Genomic DNA, 15,518 nt, shown 5'->3' on the forward strand with positions numbered 1-15,518 from the left:
AAAAATCGAATTCATCAAAATCGATTCGACGTGATACCGCTGCACGGAGGTGTGATATCTTTGTTTCTCCACGGTTCTAATGCATCAAGATTCATCGATAACGTGTCAAAATTTCTTTCATATTTTATTTCATTTTTTTTTGCGAGTTTTTCGTTCGATTCATGCGGGTCTTTCCATTCGTCGGTATTACAGGAACCTAGTTTTGACGAACTCTAGCCGTTTTCGGCAATCTTATACTGAAATGAAAATTATCATTTTTAATAGCGAGTATCTAGTATTTGTAAAAAAAAAAAAAATAATTGGAAAATAAATTTTCTATTTATGTTAACATAAATATATGCGTGTCAATTATCTATGAATTTCCAACTATACATCGTACGTACAGCTACGCGATAAATTTCCCATGTATAACTTTTTTCACATAGGTGAAAAGTTACCCAAACGATTTTTTTTTATCTTTTTTATTTTACGTTAATATCTATAGGCCAAGTTTTTCATTATAACGACTAGTACTCTCCACTGGCGGGAGCTTTTCCGCATGCAATAAACCCAGAGACCTACTTGGTTAACTTTATTATATGTTTTCCTATATTTACGGGGTATTTTAAATCCTCGTAAAGAAGTCAATTAAGTCCAATAATAATAAAACACACAAGAAGAGAAATAGTTTAGTTTTACACGTCGTGTTAGTACGAAAGCTTTCTCTTTCTTTTCTTCTTTTTTATCGTTTTCTGTTCGATTACACACAGTGGCAAAAGTAAAAATCACTGAAGAGTTCGTCTATTATTTTTCAATCATTAATTATTACGGCAATCATTGACTTCCTCTACGACGCTTTAACTGTGATGATTTTCAACTACTTCGTTCGAATACGTATAGTGATGGATTAATAATTTTTCTATGCAAAAATACATTTCCCACTGTTACATGTATACCTATTTTTGTTAGCGAAACGTATTTACTCTTATAATTATCACCGATATACGTATGTGAGCAACTATCTATGCGTAATAACGTGATGAATAATTGCACGTAATATTTAGATGAAAGATAGACACAACGAAAGTGTAAATTATGATGAAGATAATGATCTTTATGTGCCTATGTATGAATCGCCAAATATCTCATACCATGCCATTAACGATACATCGCGTGATATGACGAATCAAAAATTGTATATAAAGAATTTTCCTATTCTTTTTCTCAATTTATAGATATATATATGTATGTCATACACAACCAAGGCACTAATTGATAGATTCCTATATGACCACTATGTGACAGGTAGATCAGGTACATTATACACATAATAGTATACATATATTCTCCCCCTAAAGCATAACCCAAACTAAAAAACAAATTCAGTCCCAAAATCGGCGAATGAAATATCGGTACGGTATTTCGAAACAGATTGCAGACATGGCGGTTTTTCTTGTGATGCGATATTCATTGCCGATTATTGGGAGGAATGAAGTCAACATAAATGAGAGTGAAGACGACATTGATTAAGGATGAGGTATAAATACGATACGTGATGATGATGATGATGATAGTAAGTATATAAACGTAATAATGAACATCCAGTTAGCCTGGGTTAACGTATGACCAGCTCTATATTAGTCTAGGTAAGGTAAGGTTAGACTAAAAACTATTCTAATTGTAGGTAAATTAGGTATATTATTTAAGTTGACGTGACGCATTTCTGCCACACACGTATACATATATACATATATATTCGAATAGGCGTTGATTAAAAATGTTGACCAAAAAAAAAAAATGAAATAATAAAAAATCCCGCATCTATTGACCGAAATAGAGAAGAAAATTCTTTCCTCCGCTATAGATGGACTGCGGTGTTCGATGAACAAGGAAAAATCGCAGTTATCGTATTTTAATACGACATTAATTGGTTTTTAATTATTTTTTTGTTGAAAAAAAGAAGAAAATTACGACAGCCAACGTCCGCGTTAATGATTGTCTGACAACACCGTATATAATTATACACCGACATTCGATTGTATAATTTTGACAAATTCACTGCGTGTAAAGAACAAAGTATATAAGTATATATGTATATATAAACGACGATGTACTTATAAATACATTTATTGGTACATGATACAATATCGTTGGATATTAATGAACGATAACAATATTCCTTTTTTTTTTTATCTTCTCTTTTCGTTTTTTTAATCAAAAATTAAATTACCATACAGTCCAAACCAACCAATTTAGTATACGAGAGAGCGAGAGAGACAGAGCTACTTTAATGAAAGGTCGATCTAACAAACAATTATATATAGAACAATATAATACACTGTACAGGTATATTCATACGCCAGAAATATAATTGTTCTCTTAAAGTTTTTCTTTTTGAAGTTTTTTTTGAGTTGTTTTTTGTTGTTGTTTTTTTGTTGTTGTTTTTTTTTTTTTTTTTTGTTTTACCTGGAAAGGGAGTTGGAGGTAAGGACTGTCAGCGATGGTCCAGATTTTGATTTCCGTCGCGTTCCTGCGTCCGCATCTTACGACCGCGTTTACGAGTACGCCTTTCGATCCGTAGTAATGTAACCTGCCTCCTTGAAAAACATAATGGAATCGTGATGACACATCTTTAATACTCCTTTGACTCGAATTTTGTTCTTTCTTTATCTTTAACTTTTTTCATTCATTTTTTCAAGATATTCGAGCGACAAAGAGTGAAAATAGAAGTGTTTCATTGGATGACATATTGATTACTTTTATATCATTTTGTTTCTTTTAAATAAAATTTCAGGATCTAATATAGATTTACGTATAAATAGGTATTATAAAACATAGGTGATAACGTATACATAATGGACACCTTTTACCACATGCTTTTCCTTAATCAAATTACACTCAATTGATTAATCATTAATGAATTAATCAATTCATTCATTCATTCGTAATACATGAATAAATAAATTTGAAAAGTTTCTAACTAGATTTTTAATTAGTACAAGTCGTAAAATATTAATTGTGTGTGTATATATTATTATTATTATTATTATATATATATAGGCAGTTACTGGTATACAGATAATAGGGTGGTTAACCAATGAGAGCGTTATTTTCAATATAATGTAATAACAACGATAAGAATAATAATAATATTATCAACTACCTACCTACTAATTGTTAATTTGTATGATTTTTACTATTGTACGACACTATATAGGTACATATAGGTTATAATTAACTCCTTATATATTCCTAATGTTATATGGGTACGTTATACATGTACAATAGAGATAGGTAATGATGCGGTGAAATTTCTATATATGTATCGTGAGGAATTTTGTATGATTGACTTTGTTTGTTTTTTAGGGAACAACACTTTTTCTTTTTTTAATTTTTTTATTTGTATAAAAAAAAAAAAAACTGACTGTTATTTCCAGTTATGTGTGTATATATATATATGTGCTTATAGACACATATATATAAGGTTAATATACAACGGCAGATAATTTTGTTCTTCCTGAAAAATCAAAGTCATCAATTACTGATTAGCTTATTTCATTGATTTTGTCATTTATTTGATTTTCATCTGCACTACGTACGTACAACTTCATATATTATAATGCTCGATGCTTGGACTGCTAGATATGCAAAGATATAAATAAAAAAAAAAAAACCAAAAGGTAATTAAATGGAATTTCCATCGACGTAGATACGACGATTACAGTTCGAATCACCGAAATTCTTCGAGTTTAAAAAATTAGGAAAAAATAAAGGAAAAATAGAAGCTGATTAATAAATGATAATCGTGATAATTAATACTGCGTTACATATATAATATTCAACGTTCACTACGAAGCTACTGTGCGATATATTGAACTAACATATGTATAGATATTTGGTTTTATTTCTATGAATATGTATGCCGAGATAGTAGTGATGATATAATAAAATGGTGGTGCTTTGATGCGAGGATATAACGCACACGGTATATCCTCTGTATTATCCAATACACATATAATAAGATCTGCGACAGCCCTATACGATGCAGCAGCACTACGTGTGTGTGTGTCCGTGTGCACGTGTTCGTTAGTTATATGTGTGTGCGTAAAATCACAGACACACGCACAGCAGAGACATTCAGAAAAGATAGAATCCAAATTGTGATATAGATTAATTATCGAACTACCAAGAACTACTGGCGCTAATGGCTACACAAATTATTCCTAGTATCAATTTTATACGTATATTGGTGCGATATGGATGTCATAATTTGTGTGTTACATACGGGGTGAGTTTTTCCAAACTCCGATATTGGGAGGAGCCTGATTCGAAAGACACGATGAATTATTCAGTCGTATTTTCTCATTCTTTCAATTTTTCTCGTGCGCGGCGCTCCGATTGGACGAGGAAACCGAACGAGGCTCCTCCCATCTTCGGAGTTTGAAACGACTCACTCTGTATATTCGTATCTACCGTATAATAACCATACAGATAATCCTCTAATCTTTTTATCCGTTCTGTTGTCATTTTTTGTTTTTTACGTGTATCGGTACTATAAAAATATATGCACTTTCCACAGCATGAAATATGTATTTTCGTTAATTACTGGTGGTAATTAGTATACACAACTACACGCACTATTTAATTAAGATTTATAATAAAACATCGACTAAAATTCTATTTGCATATATTTGTATATCAATCAACAACCAGTTATTCTAATATAATCATATCTCCGTTCGACAATATGTAATTTAATAAATGATAATTAATATATTACCTATATACTAGACAGCAGCTATTTATGTGATGCAGAGCGGTAATGATTTTATCGAAACTTTAAAATAATAAAACAAAAAAAAAAAAAAAAAACTTTCAGAAGAATTTCTAATATTATTTTCGGTTACACGTATACCTGGGCAGGTACAACGCAAGTTTAACGTTCCAAGGTGAATGTGTGTGTGTGTGTGTGTAGCGTAATTACGTGACACAATCAACCGCGAGTGGAATCTGATGAACGCGGAATGCGCGTCGCATACATATATACACCGATAGCTGTAACGTGAAATGGTATGCATACGCGAAGTACCTATGTACCACATACGCGACTATGTAACACATGCACGCGCCACCGTCAAATTAGATCACAACGTCGGTATCGACAGTCAACGTAATATAAACCAATTTTTCATCCACTCTGTACAATATTTCGGCAAAATTGAGGTGCGGACTTTTTCTGTTTTTTTTTCTTTTCAATTCTTTTGGAAAACATTAAAAACAAAATTTGACTGAAATTTGACGTATGTATGGAGTTTACGATAAAATTGGCAATGATTTTATCGCGAAATAAATTATAGGCGCCTGCACGGACGTAGATATAATAAAAATGAAAAAAAAAAAAAAAAAATGGAACTACCCGATTTATACATAGCTATACGGATCTATTTGTGTTCATAGTAATTCAATCAGCAATGTATCATCTACACTCGGTGAAATTTTACTCTTTCCCATTTATAGGTATACGAAAAGGAAAATATTTTCAAGTACTAATACTATGTGTATCCCATTTTCATGTCACACGATCATTGCTATATAGGTATGTACATAAAATATCCATATGTATATATATATTTTATATATATATCGTTCGTGAAAAGCACTAATAGTCGCGTGCGAGTATACATATATATATATATATATATACGCATATGATGTGTATGTATATATATATATAATGTATATAGTTATACAGTTCAATATATATATATAGAATCTACACAAAATCTACATATCTAAACATCAAGATTATTATGTTTAATTTTTAAGACAAAATTTCTAATTCTACGTATCTTTCCTTTTTTTTTTCTCTGTTTATCTTAAGTATATTAATATGACGTAATTAACAGTAGATAGGTATAGGTATATATTAGTACATGATATAAATACATAATAGTAAGCTCCTATATATGAATAATCGGTAGAATCTACGAGACATTTTTTTTTTACTCCCACCCAAATTTCAACAAAAACTACACCCTCACCATTAGAGTTTTGTCAGCTTCAAATTTTGTGCGAAACGAAAGGAAAAAAATGGAAAATTTATATCGATTTCAAATCGATCGATACGCGATCGTCCGTCTCGTTGTGTAGATACCTGTACTCCGCACGAAAATGTTAGCTCACACAAACGATATAATAGCCCTCGGACCATAATTACGTCTAATTAACCATGAACTATATGAATAATAAATATGAAAACTAAACGCACGCGACAACGACGCTCTAGTGTATACATCTATAATTACCAGGACGTACGTGTCAAGAATTTGACTTCCTAAGCAGGAAAAAAGAAAAAAAAAGAAAAAGTGAAAGAAACCCGATAAATAAAATTAAAAGCGCCCGTAGACGGAAAAACGGGGCGAATAAAAAGTAAAAGAAAAGAAAAAAAAAATAAATAAATAAACGAAACGAGGGAAGAACCTGGGCATTAAACTTTTTTAAACCTAATCCGAGATAGACAAACGAATGAAACGAGCCGAGTCAACTTTTCTCGTTGCAGCGCACCCCACGGGTAAGGTAATGAAAAAAATTTTAAACAACCCCTTTTTTACGTTTCGCTCAGCGGCGACGTCGCGCAGCTTTTTTACACACATAGTTCTGCACCTGCTGCATGCAGCGAACTAGATCGATAAAAATTTTACTTTTTACAGCGAATGTTTCGGTGCTCGAATAATTCCGCGTACCTCGTGCGTGTGTCCGCGTACGGTGGTACGCGTGTTCGTACCGAGTCGTAAAAAAAAAAGTTAGAGAAAATAAACACACCAAATAGTTATTGGAAAATATCTGTACGGATAAATTGTCGCGACGATACGCTCGAAGATCGTACCGGATGGAGAAAGCCGCGAGATGTACTTATCACGGGGGTGAAAAAGAAGCGGCATACTGCGCGCGATATAATTCTGAAAGATATCGACTTCACGGAGGGTCAAGAACCTCTCTAAACCTCGTCTGACTCACCCTTGTCTCTCAAGCCCTGTCCCTCCCTATTTTTCTCTTCTTCTCTTTCCTGAGGGCGATCTTCGCGAGAGGATTCCGAAAAACCGACTTTAATCCCCGATACAAAGAGCAAGAAACGAAAAAAAAAAAAAACCAAAAAAAAAAAAAAACTCTCCAGTATTCGAATCGTCCATTTTCAATCCCCTGCAACGAAATCCTCGATGAGGAAGGTCGATATATCTGGCGACGAGTGGCTCAAAAACGATCGGGATGATACCTAATTCTCATCAAGATCAACGAAATGATCGAAAACGTACAGTGGAACGTTTTACTGTCGGGTCTCCGCACCTTACGAGTCTCGCGACATCGCGAGCGTTTTCATTCACCCTCGATGCGCTGCAGTTTACCCCCATAAACAGGGATTCCCATTGGTCGAAACGTTATACACGCCAAAGTCACGCGCGTTTCATCCCCCCTTAGCGACGGTCTTCGTTGTTCGCGGAGAGAGAATGAGAGAGAGAAAGAGAGAGAGAGAAAGAGAGAGGGAGCAGACGGGGGCAAAAGCACCCTTCGCAACGTTGCAGATGTACTACTACGGTGTATACGATATATGTATACATACGTATCCGCGTAGAGCTACGCGGACACAGACACAGTTTTGGAACAAACCCGAGATAATTATTGCGTCGCAATTAAAACCGAAAGAGAATCGTTGAGCGTACTCTCTGCATAGCTACGTATATATAGGTTTATATTTGATGCTCCTCTGATAAAACTCATCGTCAACGTTTAATATGTACTCCGTGGGTCTCCGGGGATCAAAATTCACGTGAATATACACGAGCGTGATACGCCGCGATTTCGATCGGGGGTGGTGGTTCTCGTTAAATCCTTTTTATTTCTCGTATCTTCTTACGTCGATCGTTAAATATTTTTAAAAAACTCTTCGTTTCAACCCCAACCGATTTTAACTCGATTGTCACCTGGAGAGTCAGATGCGTTGTACATTCGAAGAGAACAAAAAAGAAAAAAAAAAAAAGAAAAAAAAACCGAAAAAAGTGAAACACTTTTCGAAATTTTTCTTCGCTTTTGCGTAGACAGAAATTAATTCAGCAGAGTGTAGAGTCTCTCCGCACATACGTTATATGTACACCTTCTAATTATCCGAGAATTATGGAAGGAAGGTGAAAAAAAAATTATGGTAAAAAATTCTCAATGGCTCTACACGACGTGGGGGGGGGGGGGGGATACGATTTCATACCAGGCCGACGTACGTATCATCCGGTTTATATACCTGCCTACCCGTCTATACCTACCGCTTTTTTGTTATCAAGGGTACATACGTATATACGAATATAAATTGATCGCGTGACGCGGAGGCGTCGGTAGATTTCCTTGTCCATTAATTAATCCTATCGTTCGGCATAGTTGTAGACGTTTAAGCTCATCCGTAGAGCAAGGGGTTGGTACCCCGCGGGTGGTTTATAATACGAGGGAAAGACGACTACCGGTGAAAGTGAGAGGGGGGGAGGGGGGCACGGTAGAGAGTGAGCGAGATGGAGGGAAACGTGGGATGCGCGCGGTGGAGCCATCTGTGGGGGGGCGTCGGAAACTTTGTCTTAAAAATCATCCCCCTGCAGATCAATACTTGGGCAAGGGGCGGGCGGCCAGACAGGGGTTGCTGAACACGAGGGTTCCAGGGCCGGTGCTCATTTTCAGCTTTAATATCATCGCCCTTTATACAATATTTTCCAAATATTGTGAGCGTGCTGTATCAGTTGTATTGCGCCGTATCGAGGAAAAAAAAAAAAATCACGCGCGATCCGCCGACTCGCCACTTTTTTCAACCCCCTAAACCCGGAAAAATCGTCGGACTGATAAAATCCGTAACGACAAAAGCAAAAAAAAAAAAAAAAAAAAAAAAACCTAATGTAAAACGGGACGAGGAAGACTGACTGCCGGTATTTGAGAAGCTTTTAATTAATTCTCATCCGATACACAGCTGACGATGAAGTAGATAATGATAGACGCGGATTTTATAAAAACCCTTAGGCGTCGGAAGAAGGGAACGTAAAAAAAATAAAAAGAGAACAAATATTGATTTACGGTGGCTAGAGTACCTAGACTACGGTCATAGGGTTTTAATAAATGAAGTATGTTTGAAGTGCATGAGCGGTGGTCCGCTTTCTCGCATAGTTCGTCGAGAGATTGCGGGATAGGGTTGTCCCTCGGGAATCCGTCGACAGTGTCCCACCTCTTTATAAATTCATGTCGAGATAAGCTAGCGAAACGTACCCTCGAGGTCGGACAATTGCTCTTTAAAATCTTTGACCGGGGTTTTTTTTTTTTTTTTTTTTTTTCAGACCGCGAGACAATTTTACTCGCACGCGATTGCGGAAATCACGAGTTTGGATTTTGGATTTTTCATAATCAAAATCGTCGATTCGTTCGACCTTCGGTAATAAATTGACGACGTCATAGTTTGAAGCGCGTATAAAATTCATGATCGGGAGGAGATAAAAATTGAAGCAAAAGATGAACGAAGAGAGTTCTCTACGCTTTCATTTTTAGGAGTTTATATAAAATAGATATCGCGTAGATGCCGGTATTTCGAAGAATACCGCTTCGAAGGTAAAGTATAGCACGTGCGGGGGGGGGTTAAAAGGAAGCCGCGAAATTCTTTGACGACTAGGAGAGGACGAGAGGTCGTCCCCCACGGGAATCTCGCAGGGACGGCGGAATAGTAGAGCCATATAATATTATATGGGTATTTCGCCGACACCCCTAAGATATACGGTAGAAACCATTGCGGGTGAGAGCGGTAGGGCTTGCGCGAGTGGGCGATTCCTACTCGCTTTCTCTCAGCACCGTTGGTGCTGCTGCTCCGTTGATCCCGGAAGGCAAGCGAGAAGGGTAGCAAGTTACGTTGAAATAGTTGAGGGAGGAGGAAAAAATGATCGTAAAACAGTTGCGAAGAAGACCTAAAGTCCTCGGGAAGATACCCGTCAATTTCAGGTCACCTCGAAGTAGCTTTACTCGCGGCAACGGACACCGCGTTCTTTTCCGGCTTCCCGTTGGTCTTTTGTTTTTACCGGGCTTCGCTGGGTATACGGAGACCTACTAATTCGACGGCATCGCAATTTCGAAAATGAATAAAAGAAAATCGTGACTCCGAGGGCTTGTGGGGCTTTTTCGGGGTGGCTCCCCCCCCCCCCCCCCCCCCACACGGTTTTCCAAAGATCGGTGGCTCCCACGAAGGGATCCGGAGGGTGTGTGCGTTCTTTAGGGCTTCGTATCGTTCCCGAATTTGCGGTTCTTTCGACGGTACGCGTACAACGATATACACCACGCGTCATTCGATATCATAGAATTAAGCTGCTACGGAGTATCCCCATTCGTTCGTTGGTTCGTTCGTTGGTTTCTAGTTGTCGAAATCGACGACTCTGCAACGAAGCGATAAACTCCGTACGTCCGCACAACAGCGATGTGGCGTGGCTCGGTGCCTCGTATATGGTTTCCCTACTCGTCGCGCATCGCTCGCTTTATATTATCGCGATATTCAAGAGCTTCGGCTCAAGTGCGAGCACTCGCGCTCCAAGAAAATACAACACACACTTACACCGCTACGTAACGCGTTACACAGAGAGGGGATATCTGTAAGTGCTGTTCCTTACTTCTGCACCGTTTCTTGACGTTTGTCCTTATCTATCGAGTCGGAGTTTCGTTTCCGGCACATTTCATTTCTTATATACATATATGTATATACATTAGATAAAATACCCACCCCTCGCTAGATCGTGAATACCTCGTGGCAAAATTTTGGAGAAAATATACGAAAACGAAATCTAGCCTCAAGAAATCCGAGGTGAACGTCGCCCGATCTCGCCGGGGTGTGTGAAATAAAAATTGAAATATAAAAAATAATAGTAATAATAATATCAGCGATGCGAAACTTTTGCGTCCCACGCACACGAATATATGGTATTACACGATGCACAGAGAGCTATTCGAGATAAGCTAATAAAGTATATGGTTATCTAGCGGCCTGTAGTGGTGGGAACAAGCAGTTGGCTATTTTCAGGGTAACCGTTAATTAATCAAATTCGCTATGAGAGCGCGTTGTCGTCACCCTGGTCAAAGGGCTCCTTTGTTAGTTGAAATATACACCTCCCACCTACGGCGCCCCCATGCCGCAAGTAGCTGCACCGCGCACACACATTCACGTATATACAGTTGGAATATCCGCGTACACGTGACGTGTATAAATTTAATTACGATACCATGTGTGTAGAAACTCGGTAAAACATACTTTGCGTATACATATATATACGTATGAAAGTTTCGCGGTCGCATTCTGCTCTCGTTGTAACGTAGGGGTATAGGTATCTCTGTACCGCAGAAGGATTCAATTGAAGGACGGCAGTCCGCAGTGAATCACGTTTTCGGTGTACGTATACGGCGGGGCACAAAGTGGTCATAACTGCGGAAATTTTGTACGCCGACGTGCGATTTGCATCAACTATTTCTTCCCTCTGTCTCTCGCGATTTTCGAGCGGTGCAGTTCCTCAGAAGCACCGAAGATGCAAAAAAAGAGAACGGATACTGTACTACGTCTGTCTGCTCCTATCTGCTCTTTATGGATATTGATATACAGAGAATACGATGCGCGCTTTATACTCGACTCGAGTACATATAAAACGTATCGTACATAGATTGCGCACCGAAGCTTTTGCTTTTCCTATTCACAATCAGCCTCGCGTCGATGACGATGGCGAAAAATGGGAGAAACAAAACGTCGCCGTGATCATAAAACGAAACGAAAAAACATTGGGAATCACTGTTCGACGTTTCAAATTTTCCGTCGACCGATCGAGATATCTCAATTTCTTCGCTTCGGGATTCGAAAACTTGGCGAAACGCTGGTGTTTCGCGCTCGGTTACGAAGCGTCTCCGGGGTAGGTTGAGTCCAACACGACCAGATATATCGACGACACGGTGAAAACGCGTACCGCGTTTACGGGAAATCCCGATGCCCGCCCGTCAGCGTTAGCCGAGGAATAGCGCAAGGGATGGTTTCGCGCAAGGGAGAATAGACGAAGACACGTGTGGCTAGATGGATGGATAGAAAGGTAGGTCGGTACGGCGAGTTTAAAAGAGGGGGCGGTTCGAAGGGGGGGTAAGCTGCTTATTTTGAGCGCTGTTGCTCGCCAACGTAGTTTCGAACGGTTGTGTGTGAAATTCCAAACTCCGCGGTTTGTACGTGTACAGTATATAAGTAAGTAAGTGCAGATGCGACAACTGGAAGTCGGGGCGCGTCGCGGCGTCGAGGCTGTTGGTTTATTTAACGTCGGTGACGCAGGACGCGTCCATGTTTTAATAAGGGCAGGTTTAACGAGGACGTTCTCCTCAACGCCTCGGAGGAGAGCGAAAAAGAGAAAAGTTGCAACGGCTCGAGAGAAAACGTCGCGGCGAAGATAACCGATTGCGCGATAGTCGCGAGTAGGTAATACAAGTTTGGAAGATTCTCGTTTACGTTCGCAAGACGAAACGCTAAATATATGCACCACATGCGAGGCCCGCACCAGGTCGTCCACGACGAGACGACGTTTCGAGAGCCTGCAATTTGCCACCCTTGAACTCGACCCTTCCCTCTTCAAAATTCTCTCTCTCTCTCCCTCTCTCTCTCCTTCTTCTTCGTCTTCTTCTTCTTCTACCGTCTCGAAGAAAAAAACGGAGTTAGTTGCCGTAAAACAGCCTTCCGTACACACGGCAAGGCGGACGCACACATCCGTTATATATTGTATTTCACGTAGGATTCAACGTATATCCAGTATTATGACCCACGTCAACTTCCAGCGCGTTGAACAAACACTTCCAAAAAACATACGATATACCGGTATCCGCGGTCATTTTCACGGAACAAACAACTAAGATTATTCCACACGGTTTTTTCCCCATTTTTCAAGCTCTCGCTCACTATTACCTTCATTGGCAAGGAAAAAATGTTCACTTTTGCTTCGTTTCCTCGTGTCACACGAGACGACGATAATTGTCAATCGTCGTCTCGTGTGACTCTAGTATTCGTTGTGTAAAAAATTCTGCACCACAGTTCAGCCTCCTTGAGAGTCGCTGACTCTCAAAAAAAAAAAAAAAAGTTGGGGGATGGAGGTAGGGTAGCATTCGGATGACGAGATCGCATGTCTGTCGGTCTTGCTGTATAAACGCGAGTTGGAACATGGATGCATAGAAAGTGGAAGTGGGGAAGAGAGGAGGTAGGGTTCGCGGCGGGCCGAAGTTGGAATCGTTGACGCCAAGTTATATGCACGTAGATATAGAACGTCAAAGCAGAGACATCGCCGTCCCTGCCTGCCATGCAGGTATAAAGTAAGCACGAAGCGCACCTGGCGCCAGGTACCAAACCCGCCCTCCCTTCTAGCTGCTGCGATGCGGTGGAAAAACCCCCTGGGATATAAGGACGAATCACTCGTGGAAATACATAAAGATATCCACGAGGCGGCCCCATAACTTCCACGAGTTTACCAATTCCTTAACATCGAAATCGACCTTATTCTCCCCTCCGTTGTTTTTTTTTTTTTTTTTTTTTTTTTCTTTTTACCACTTCTACTTTCTTTCTATTTTCGGAGTTTTTTTTTTTTTTTTTTTTTCATCGGTTATTTATAAATAATTGAACGACGGAGGAACTCTCCTTCGTTTCCGTACGCCATCTTCTTCGGAGCGCGCGTGCGGTAAAGATTTGATAAATTATCGTCGTTCGTTCGTTCGTTCCGTGCATCGATAAAAAATTTAGGTATCGTACCTATGTAATGTCTTATTCTTATATATCACACAAATATATAATATACACGTCAAAGATTCAATTTGATTAATTTCCTGTCAAATCCATACGAATTATTAGAATAGATACCCCCCCACATTTTCCATTAGCGCAGCTCATCGATGTCCTTATTATAACGTAGGTATACCTATAATCGCGTTTTTTTTTTTTTTTTTAGTGACGTGCGACTAAAATACACATGTACGTACATATGTACTTTAGTAAATAGGGTAATGATAAAAATAAAATTGATCCCGCTGCTCGAAGCGGTATTTTTTTCGTATTATATTGGCGAAAGTAAGACAAGAAAAAAAAAAAAATCGCATCTTTCATTTTACTTCACCGATTCCTTTCCTTCATTTCTACTTTTTCTCCTGCTTCTTCTTCTTCTTTTCAACTAATGGCTGCGAATTTTTCCGGAAGCTCATAATTCTCGTTTGAACGCGTGCTATGAATATAACATGATCGATTTTTAAGAAACGTTCGCAGTACCTATAGGTATATACCTAAAAAAGTAAAACGCGCGCGTCTACGCGATTTCCTTTCTCCTTTTCAGTTTTCTCGTTTTTTTTTTCTTTCTTTCTTTTTTTTCTCGTTACTTTCGTCTTTCATTTTTCTTCCTTTCCATCACACAACACGTCTTCGGATGCTCTCGACGTCCCACACTCGAATCTATACAAATCGAAGAAGGAGATAAACCCTGCGAAACGGTGACAGCGATTCCGACGGACCAAACTAACTTTTTATCGCGGTATATTCAAGTAGGTGGCTAGGTGGGTGGGGGGGTGTGGAAAGATTTTTCGGAAAAATTGGGAAGAGTATAAATAATCACACGGGCAAAGAAAAGTGAAGAAAACGACGAAGAACAGATTTGAATAAAAAAGTTTAAGAAAACACACGGGAGACTTTTTGCGCGATACAAAGATGAACAAACTAGATTACGTAGAGTGAATTATTGAAATTTTTATAAAAATAAGTCAGATGATAGATAAAATTTGCAAAGAACGATCGTACATCTTTTCTCGAACGATGAATGAATTAATTAGTGAGTGGGCGAATACGATATGATATAATATTTCACTTGTTATTCTCGGTTATAACACTATCTTTTTTACCGCTCACTTGTTCTATCTTTATAATAAACTTTCCCGAGTATTTAATGAGTCGTCTTTCCCGCGCATACCTCGTTACGCAAAATATGATTAGGAAGAAAACACAGAAACTGAGTTAACAAGATTGTCTTGATTACAAAGAGGAAAGTTGAAAAAAGAGAGGAAAAAAATTTAATGATAATAACAATTTCAACTCAGCACTTGGGAAAATTTATTTCACAATTCGTTATTTTACACGAAAATTATTCTCTTCGTCTTCTTCCAACCCCCCCCCCCCCCCCCCCACCCCACCCAACTTTCATTCCCCTTTTACCCCTCGATCATCGCACATCTGCCGCGCCCGATCGCCGCGAACCGAAAATAAGATAAGAAAAAAAAACTTACAACACTGCACGTACAGTTTTTAGCTTTAATTATATTATATTTCAAATTAGGTGCGCTGTATTCACTTCTCGAGTGATTATACCTCGATTTCAAGGGCCGGTATAAGAAGTTTGCGAAATTTCAATTTCGAGTAGGTACAGCAGCTGATGTTCGTCGCTCCTTGTATATGGCGGGTAGTTAGGGGAAGAAAAACGAAGACGGAGGGGGAGGTG

At 38.7% G+C, this 15,518-nt stretch overlaps 1 protein-coding gene across 7 annotated transcripts in view; it reads right to left on the minus strand.

Annotated features, from left to right (window-relative positions):
- LOC105690823 (RNA-binding protein Musashi homolog 2-like) overlaps positions 1-15,518 on the minus strand; it is a 184,590-nt gene that overhangs the window by 23,158 nt on the left and 145,914 nt on the right. For 2 of the 7 annotated variants that reach the window (XM_048660360.1, XM_020855130.3), the window contains exon 2: positions 2,446-2,576. The exons of 4 other annotated variants lie outside the window; for them this stretch is intronic. The gene's annotated coding sequence lies outside the window, so the exon portion shown is untranslated. Of the gene's footprint in view, positions 1-2,445; positions 5,448-15,518 lie in introns of those variants that run through there. One more of the 7 variants, XM_048660359.1, reaches the window with a different exon arrangement.

Source organism: Athalia rosae, chromosome 1 (genome assembly GCF_917208135.1).
Source record: "Athalia rosae chromosome 1, iyAthRosa1.1, whole genome shotgun sequence".
In the NCBI taxonomy this organism is placed as follows: Eukaryota; Metazoa; Arthropoda; class Insecta; order Hymenoptera; family Athaliidae; genus Athalia; species Athalia rosae.